The following is a 9,314-nucleotide window of genomic DNA, read 5'->3' as shown; positions in this document are numbered from 1 at the left end:
AGCCGGCAGCTGGAAGTTTGCTGGCAGCTGGAAGTTTGCTGGGGCCCCTTCGGCTGTGGCTCTCAACATTCTTATGCCAGTATGCTGGGTTCTGGGTCATAAGAATATAGTAATACAGCTATAAAAATGAGTCAAGATGCAAAACCCAAAAGATAAATCACTGAAAAGGCTCAGCAGCATAATAAACTGAAAAGTCAAAGAACTTGTCAGGATGTTTTTGTCTTATGACACTGAAAAACCATAAATTCAGACTAGAGGCTATATTATGCCTTTTGTTTTTGTTTTGGAAATTGTCACTGAGGTTGATTGATAGAGAACATTTAAGCTAGATGAATTTTTTATATTAATGATGAATGTTATGATTTGAAAATGTTGGGTATCAATTTAATTATTTAATTTTGTGTCTTGAAGATTGTTGTAAAAATGCTCTTAGATCCAGGAAACTATAATTAATCCCATGAGACCTGACATGTGTGTTGTGATGTATCTTTGACACTTGGTATATGATTAGTGTTAACTACTCTGCAAGATGGCTATGGTACACTAGAGAAGAGACAGCTGGTATTCACCCATGGAGACCCAGAAGACGAAAGTACCTAGACAGGGGATATGATCTTAAGAAATTTCATTCCCAAATTTGGGGAAATCCATCTAGGATTAGGAGTGAAGAAAGCAAGGATGTTCTCACTTTAACAGCTGACATTGTCATAGTCACCTGTTTTGTAGTAAAGATAAGGTTAATTTTAATTTTCACACAGTTTCGGGGGCAGGGGGACAATAAGGATTGAGTAACTTCTAGACACCTAGTTTCACCTGTTTGGAGGGGAAAAAAATATGCACCATGGATCTAAGATTTGTGTTTCAAACCGAGAGAGCAGTCCCAGTCAGAAAACCCTTTGTCCCCATTCCCCAAATTATACAAACATCTCTTGAAGTGCAAGCACTACTTTGCTATAATAACAACATCTATTATCTATTGAACTTTGATAGGAAAACCTTAACTTAATCTCGTTGATCAAATGAAGTTAACCAACATGGATTTCTTTTAGGTTAAGAGTATTTTTGTTTTGTTTTGTTTTAGCTTTAGTTTTGTTTTACACAGAAGTATAAAATATATTAATATTTGTGTGACAAGTCCATATAAACTTCATATTTTAAAACAAACTTACAGTGGTCATGCTACATTGATGCACGATTTAGGTAACTTGGTCCTTCATGTTCTAAGCAGACCCAGGTCAATGTTGTTACTTAAGTTATGTTTGAAATTGTTGTCATTTATTATTAGTTTTGTAATCCTTAACCTATCACTTTACCTCTCCAAAGATTACATTCTTCATTTGCAGAATGAGATAATAATTGTTCCTACTTTGTTGGGTTATTATGACACAGTACAATTGAAGACAAGGAGCACTATCCAACAAGAGGCAGCTGGTAAGATCCTTCTTTTTCTTGAAATTTAGCAAGGTCTTATTTTCACAAAGAATGATTCCAGAGGCCAAGGACTAAATTTATAAAGAAGTGTCTTGTGAACATTCCCAACATTCTGCAATTTGCCTCGAGTCTTCTGATAAATGCTTTTTGATTGTGTTATTCTGAATGATCAAGTAGGAAGAAATCAGAAATTAGGAGCTTTATGCTCATAATGAGTCAGTAAAGCAGTAATAAATTCAAAGATTCCATAGCATAATTTAGTAGACATTCAATGATCTGCTAACGACTTTTTGATACTGGTATTGTCTTGCCTTAAATAAATTTACTACTGGCATTAAGTAGAGAAATTAAATTCCTGTGATTATCAACATCTTGTTGCTTAGCATCAAAGGGATGGCTCTGTGTTTGGAAGGAAGGAATTTCTGATGACAACATGAACGGGCTCTCCCTTTTAGTGGGGCAGTGTGGAGACCCTCTATGGAACATGCAAAGTTATCAGCAGCTATTCAGAAAATTTTATTCCTATGTTTTCTTTGAAAAATAGGCTCTCTGAAAATATATATACTGTTTTATGCTTCTCCAATAAAAAGAAGAAGAAACAACCCAAATCATTGGGATGACATGAAGGGAATGTCATGACAACATATCCAACTCACCTCTCCAGAAGAAAAGGTCTCCATGCTCTAATTTTCAGCATCTTCTAATAGTATCATAGTTCCATTTTAAACCCAGGCTTCAAATTCTCTTCAGTGTTTTTGCCATCCTGCTTACTTAGAAATGCTGGACTTTTAGGTAATCTATAATTTACATAAAAAGCTCATATTTTTTTTTCTAATTCAGATTTCTTATTGGATAAACTGGGATAATCCTTTGTGTTTACCTAGTTTTGATGCTTCCTGTTATCCCCTATGCTTCAGCTTGTCTAAAACTGTATGCCTGATATAGTTTAAATTTTGCTTTCAAATAAAATGAAAATCCTTTTGTCTTTATAATTTCATAATAAACCCTTGGTCATTATGGTTGTGGTACATAATATCCATAGACTTTAAAAACGTATGCTTAATTATTACTCATATTTATATAGCAAATCCATACAGAGAGCAAGAAATGTATTCACATGTTGCATAGAAATATTAATCTCTTTGAGTAGGAGAACAGATAGCCCTGAAATATGCATATTAAACATTAAGGGGATTCTAGCCTTCTTTATATCAGAGAAAGAAACAGATAGATCAGATTCTAATTTCCAATATCAACTTTGTTTCTAGGATTCTCTTTAACCCTGGGAATCATGAAAAAAGGTAAGGAGGAGTGCATGGCATGTTGAGATTTTTGATCCTTCATACATTTCTCTCCCTTTATTTATTACTTTTTGGCTTTGGTTTTGGAAAGTGGAATAGTGTCTCTTGGAAATTTTATAAATGATTTATATAACTTATTACTGAGTTTTAACTATATGTACCTCATGAAATGGACAAGAGGACTCAAAAGTATTAATATGAAGATCGTATTTTGAAATACTAACAGTGCAAGTGCTGTTGCATCCCAATAATGTGTTAGAGCTGACACATCTATTAGGTGCTCTTTGTTGGACACCCTGTAGAATAAAAAACACTGATCATCTACTCAGATATGACAGGGTCTGCCAAATACATTCACAATACAAGTGTAAATTTTGTATTGCTAGCACAATATAAAAAAGATAACGGCTTTTTATGCTACAGAAACACTATATTGAAAACGGATAGTCAGAAATCATTTCATTGTTTGAGCAATAAGTGTACCGTTGATAAATGTGTCATGCACACACATGTATATCTAAGAAACTTGGAAACAGAATTTCCAAAGCATTTTTAAATAATTTATATTTTAGCAATTATTTGAACCCATATGTTAAAATATATAAATAAGCAGCATTGTCTAATAAGCTTTCAAAGACAACTGATTGAAATTAGAGAAAATGAATATTTACTAACTGAATATTTGCTATTAGTTACTGCCATAGCCAAATGAAGATACCTCACATAGATAACAAAATAAAATGAACTTGGAATCTGACCTAGAATCTCACTGTTGTGAAAAAAATAATGTTAAGTTTAGAAAAATAAGGTCACATATAATCACATAGCACTCACAGTGTGTGTGTGTGTGTACCATGTTAATAAATTAAACTTAATACCTAAAATATTATATTATCATCTCATTTTAAAATTATCCTATCTTTGAATAAGTGTTATAACATAAGCAATATATTAATATACCCATATAAATCATAAATAAATATTCATATATACTGGTGTGATGTGACCAAAAATATTATATTGACGGGGACATTACAGAGAAAACTTGGAGACTTTTGATTCAGTAGAAACTGATATTAGATGAACGATTACCCTATTACAGATGAGTAATGGTTATCACTGCCTGGAATTTCATACTGAATGAGAAGATTGTTAAGAGTGCTCCTCTGTCTCATTACTACTTGGAATCAGGTTATAAAGTAAAAGCCTCTGGGAAATGTAACATATAAAATACTAGAAAACAGTGTGAAAATGCAAAAATCTGTGTTTCCTGTGGTATTCAGTTTCAATTCTGTCTCCATCATTACCTAGTTGTATAACCTAGACAAATTATTTCTCAGAAGTTCAAGATCCATGTATCTAAAATGTAAATAATATGCGATTCTCATGATTACACTTGAGTATTTCTGAGATTATACATATGGGATACTTAGCCTTCTGCCTGGCACACAGTAGGTGTTAAACAAATAACAGTTTTTATTATGGCATTTACTCAATATGATATCATTGTTTGAGAATCTAAACTTCCTAAGTGTCATTTGATTATGACTTTCTTTTGTGTATAGGAATCGCTTCCATTTCTTTTGTTTTATATTCATTACCATGGTGATGTGAGCTGGCATATATTCTGATTTTGTGATTTGAGATGGATATATTTTTGTTCAGTAGATAGAGTTATAATGGATTCATATTATCTGTGGAATGCTCCAAATCATTTATGTTTAATTTTATCTCTTATCCCAGTCCATCTTGCATCTTAAATCCTTTTATTAGACATCATATCCCTTTTATTCTCCCCTTTGCTATTTATTGAATTATATTGCTTTATAAAATATTCCCACACACTTTTATCTTGCCCTCCTATCTCTCCACTCATCACCATTGTGCTTAAGATGCTACTTTTAGACCATCTGTTCTTTGGACAGAATCCTGCTGCTAAACAGTGCTGCCCACCTACCAGGAAATCTTGAAAACATCTTTTGTAGACTTTCCAGTTTACCTGCAGGTGCTAAGAAATTCATATTTTCCTCAGCCCCAAGGATCTACATGCTATTCAGAAAACCCAGCTTCAGTCAAGTTTTGCACTTAATTATTGCTGTCAATCAACTGTCAGCAGAAGTGGCAAACTCATCTTTGGCTTCTCATCTGTAAACCTATGGGTCTAAATAAATAAAGACAATGAAGAGGATGAAGGTAAGAGGATGAAGGTACTCTGGGCTTATCTGAGTCCCTTCTGGAAATCCCTGGATGTCCCCTTTCCACTTGAGCCTCGCCCATCTCCTGGAAGTATCCTCTCCTTGAGACTCTTAAATTTGTCTGTGGCTGCTCTCTCCTTCTCTCTCTGCTTTCTCTGAATCCCTGGGACCTTTTCTGATGCCCAGCTCTCAAACCCCATGATACAAGTGGGAGGGAGGAAAGAATCAGCAGCAGGTCTTTCTATGGTGAGAGATTTTTAAAATTCCATTAAAAAGTATTCCAAATGGAATGTACTTTGCTCCTTTATATATTTGTTTATAAACTACTACTGTTGCATATTTTATATATTTTTATATCCTCTTTATTAAGATCTTAGGATAAGCTCTGTAGGAATAGTTGAAGGAAAAATTAGATGTTATCATTTTTATACCCAAAGTAAGTGTGCTCTAAGGTTGACTGCAAAATCACTTGGGAAAGTTTTTTTTTTTTTAATAATTTCTCCTGGAACCCAAACTTAAATTTCCAAAACTTACTGCATTAGAATGTCCAAGGTGGGGCACAAAAACTCCCCCTAATATTCTACTGGTTATTTATAGTCAATATATGTTCCTGAACTGCATCAAAAACAATTTTTCTCCTATCTCAGAGCAAGGTCCATGCCTCTTTTCTCCCCACTGTCTTCTCTGTGAAGATTTTTTTGTAACTGACCTCCAGACCTCTCCTACCTCCTGCTCAGTAGGACAAGTATCCTCAAGTTAATTGTAAGAACATAGACAAACAAGAAATAAAAGGCTTAACTTTCCCTGTAGAAAATAAAGAATTCACTTTAGAAAACATGGAATTTTAAGTTCTTTATCCTCTCTTAGAAATGTATCTAAATACTTTTGAAAGCAAGATGAGAATTTGTCAGCTTTATGACCCAGAAAGGCCTTTTTCATGGAGATTCAAGTATTACTACGAAATGTAAACATCAAGGGAGACAACACCCATCTCTGTCATTTTCTATAGGCAGTTAAGAGCCTAGCTTTTGTGGGTGATTTGCTCCAAGTTTGAAAACCATCTCTTGGTATAAAGATATGACTTTACTTTTCCTCAAAATAAAGTCAATTGACTAACACAGATGGTATTATGGCTTGGATCTGGAATGTCCCCCAAAGTCTTGTGTGTTACAGGCTTGGTCCCTGAATGCAGCAGTGTTCAGAGGTAGAGACCTTGAGTAGTGACTGGATCATGAGGGCTCTGGCCTTATTAACATGGATTAAATCATTGAGGGACTCAATATGAATGGCCTATTGGGAGGTGGTGGAAATCATAAGAGGTGGATTGTAGTGGAAGGGAAAGGATCTTGGGGGCATGTCCTTGGAGACTATATCATGTCCCCAACTTCTTCCCCTTTCCTTTTCTCCCCGCCCCCTCTCTTTCACACACACACATACACATCTCTCTTTTTCTCTCTCCCTCCTTCAGTTCTCTCTGGCTGCCGTGAGCTGAGCAGCTTTCTTTCTCCATGCCCTTTCCACCATGATGTTCTACCTCACCTCAGGCCCAAAGCAATGAGCCAGATGAGCTTGGACTGAAACCTCTGAAACTGGGAAACAAGATCAATCTTTCCTCCTTCAAGTTGTTTGTATCAGGTATTTTTGTCATAGTGATGAAAATACTAACAGAGATTGTTATTCCATTATCATTCAAAGAGGCTATGAAAAAAAAAAGAGCTATGTGGGACAAATGGTTCTGTCAAGTCCTCTTATTAAAGACTCATTCTTGTTTATTTTTATTTTGAAGACATGTATGTAAGGGATTGTATCTACTTGAGTACATAAAAGGAAAGATTTCTTTCTGTCTGCAATCTTTTAGCAGATTGATGATGAAATGCATCACATTCTGGCCTAGTGCTTTTTCAACAATTTTTTTGTCTTCTTTCTCTACTACCTTTGTGGAGAGTATTTCCAGGTTATGAGAAAATTTTGTTTTTAATTGTATTTTCCCAACATAATCAGTGAAGATAAGATTCATGAAGGAGGGAATAGAATTTTCTGTAAATAAGAGAAATTCAACTGATTGGAGAAGGTTCTAAAGAAGATAGGGAGGAGAAACTAGCAGGGCAGACTAGGCTAGAATACCTCGGGTAGATAGAGTAGACCTTTAAAAGTGAACCACAACACCTAAGAAAAACTAGTTTAAAATAAAAGTCAGTGATTTTTATTACTATTTTTATAGTTACTCTTTGTTTGAGGGAAATAGGCTATGGATCTTCTAATGTTAGGCAGGACTGGGCAGAAGACATGAGACAGGAGGAAGGAGTTAGATTTTTCTCAATCCACAGTTGGTGAAAATGATACAAACAGATATTTCTTAATGACATGTGCTCTTTAAGAGAGAGATTTCTGATAAGGACTTCAAAAAAGTAACAGCAACTTTCAAAAATATCAAGAAGACTTGAACAAAATGTTTCATAAAACTGGAAAAATACCCTTTGGGAAATATGGACAGAAACCATTTAACTAAAATAAACAAAATATTTGACAGCCACTCTGTTCCTGTGCCATCTGACAAGTTTTTTGCTTCTTCCATGATCTCTCTTTCCTCTGCAGATAGGCAAATGTCTGTCTCCACAGGCCAGATTGGCCACAGCACTATCTAAATATATAAGTACAAGGAATTGGTAACAAGCAACCTTAACACTCTAAAAAATAAAAATAAAATTTAAAAAAAATCAATGCCCATATGGCTCTAACTCAGGATTCTATTTAGCAGCGCTTGGCATTTTTCTCTAGGTAGGCATTTGGCTGACACTGGAATCAATTCATTTGTAAGACTGTTATAAGAGCTCTGCCATAGCTAATGTGAGTAGAGAGATTCACAACACCACTTAAGAACTGCAGGCTGTACATATATAAATGGCCTTACATCTTATAGAAAAATAAGGTGTACAGTTCCATAGCCGGCAGACCACCTGGTTGTTGGTACAGGATATGTTTGAACTATGACATTCTTGACAAGCCAGTACATTTATGGTTGCTTCATGAACTGGGGCAAGTATAAACAGTATACTTTTTAGGTTTCTTGTTCCTTAGTTTAAATATATAAGTTCTAATGTCATTTGGTAGGCAGAAGCTATGGCTCCATACTTCCCAGGCCACAAAGGACTTAATATATACCAAAGCAAAAACTTGAATGTCATATTAGATCCACTTACTACAATTAAAATGCTATAGTTTGAATGTATACATCACTTCAAAATTCATATCTTGAAACATAATACCAATGGGATAGTATTAAGATGTGGGGCTTTTGGAGAAATGATTATGTCATGAGGGTTCACCCTTATATGAATGAATTAGTGCTCTTATGAAAAAGGGTTAATGAGAGCATCCTAGAGCTTTTTGGACTTCCATTATTTCTGCCATTTGAGAACACAGCCTTCTTACCCTTCAGAGGTCATAGCCACAACATGCCATCTTAGAATAGCAGCCTTCACCAGAAACCAAATCTCCTGTCACATTGACCTTGGACTTCATAGTCTCCAGAAATGTGAAAACCAAATTTCCATTGTTTTCCCAATCTATGGTGTTTTATAACAAGAATGGACTAAAACAGACAGCATAGTATATTTGTTTAATTTATCATAATTAATGGTAATACACATTGTCTCATGAGGGTTTCACTAGGCAGCACATGATTGGTTGCCAAAATGTCTGTCACATGGAGTTTTTAAAATTATTTCACCTGAGACGGATCTTCCTGTGAAAGTTTTGCCAGCCACTGATTAGAGGGTTGGAAAAGATCTCTAAGCTTAGAATATGTAAAACTGTTACCTCATGTTTATATAAGGCTCACTTTTATCCAAATAAATTTGTTAATTTTTTTGAGGTTACTTATAGTATGAGTATACTGGAAATAAAAGAACAACATGATGATCCTAATCCTTTAAAAGTCTACATTTTCATTGGGTAAAAAATACCAAAACTCCTGACTCAAAGAATAAATATGGTGATTATCAGTGTTCCCAAATATATTACACTTAATTCTACATAGGAAAAGAAATGTAAAATGCTTCCAGATGGAAGTAGAAATTAAACTGCTTTGAAGAATTTGTAAAACATAGCCTAGTGGAAGAGGAAAGAGTGGGTAATCCAGCATGAACTAGCAGCATGAGTAAAAGAATGGAGAAATGGGAATAAGCATAGACAGTTCAGCAAGCAGGAAGATGTGGAAGAAAAATTTTTTACTGGGAAGTGTATCACTTAGGATTAAGTGCAAGTGACAAAAACAATTATAATTAATAGAGGCTTGTATAACATGAAATTGTATTCTCACTCATGGAAAAACCCAGAAGCATCTTAGCTGAGGACAATAGAAGCACTTTATTACCAAGGACCGAAA

Source organism: Marmota marmota, unplaced genomic scaffold, assembly GCF_001458135.2.
Source record: "Marmota marmota marmota unplaced genomic scaffold, marMar, whole genome shotgun sequence".
Taxonomy (NCBI): Eukaryota; Metazoa; Chordata; class Mammalia; order Rodentia; family Sciuridae; genus Marmota; species Marmota marmota.
This window is presented reverse-complemented; position numbering follows the sequence as displayed.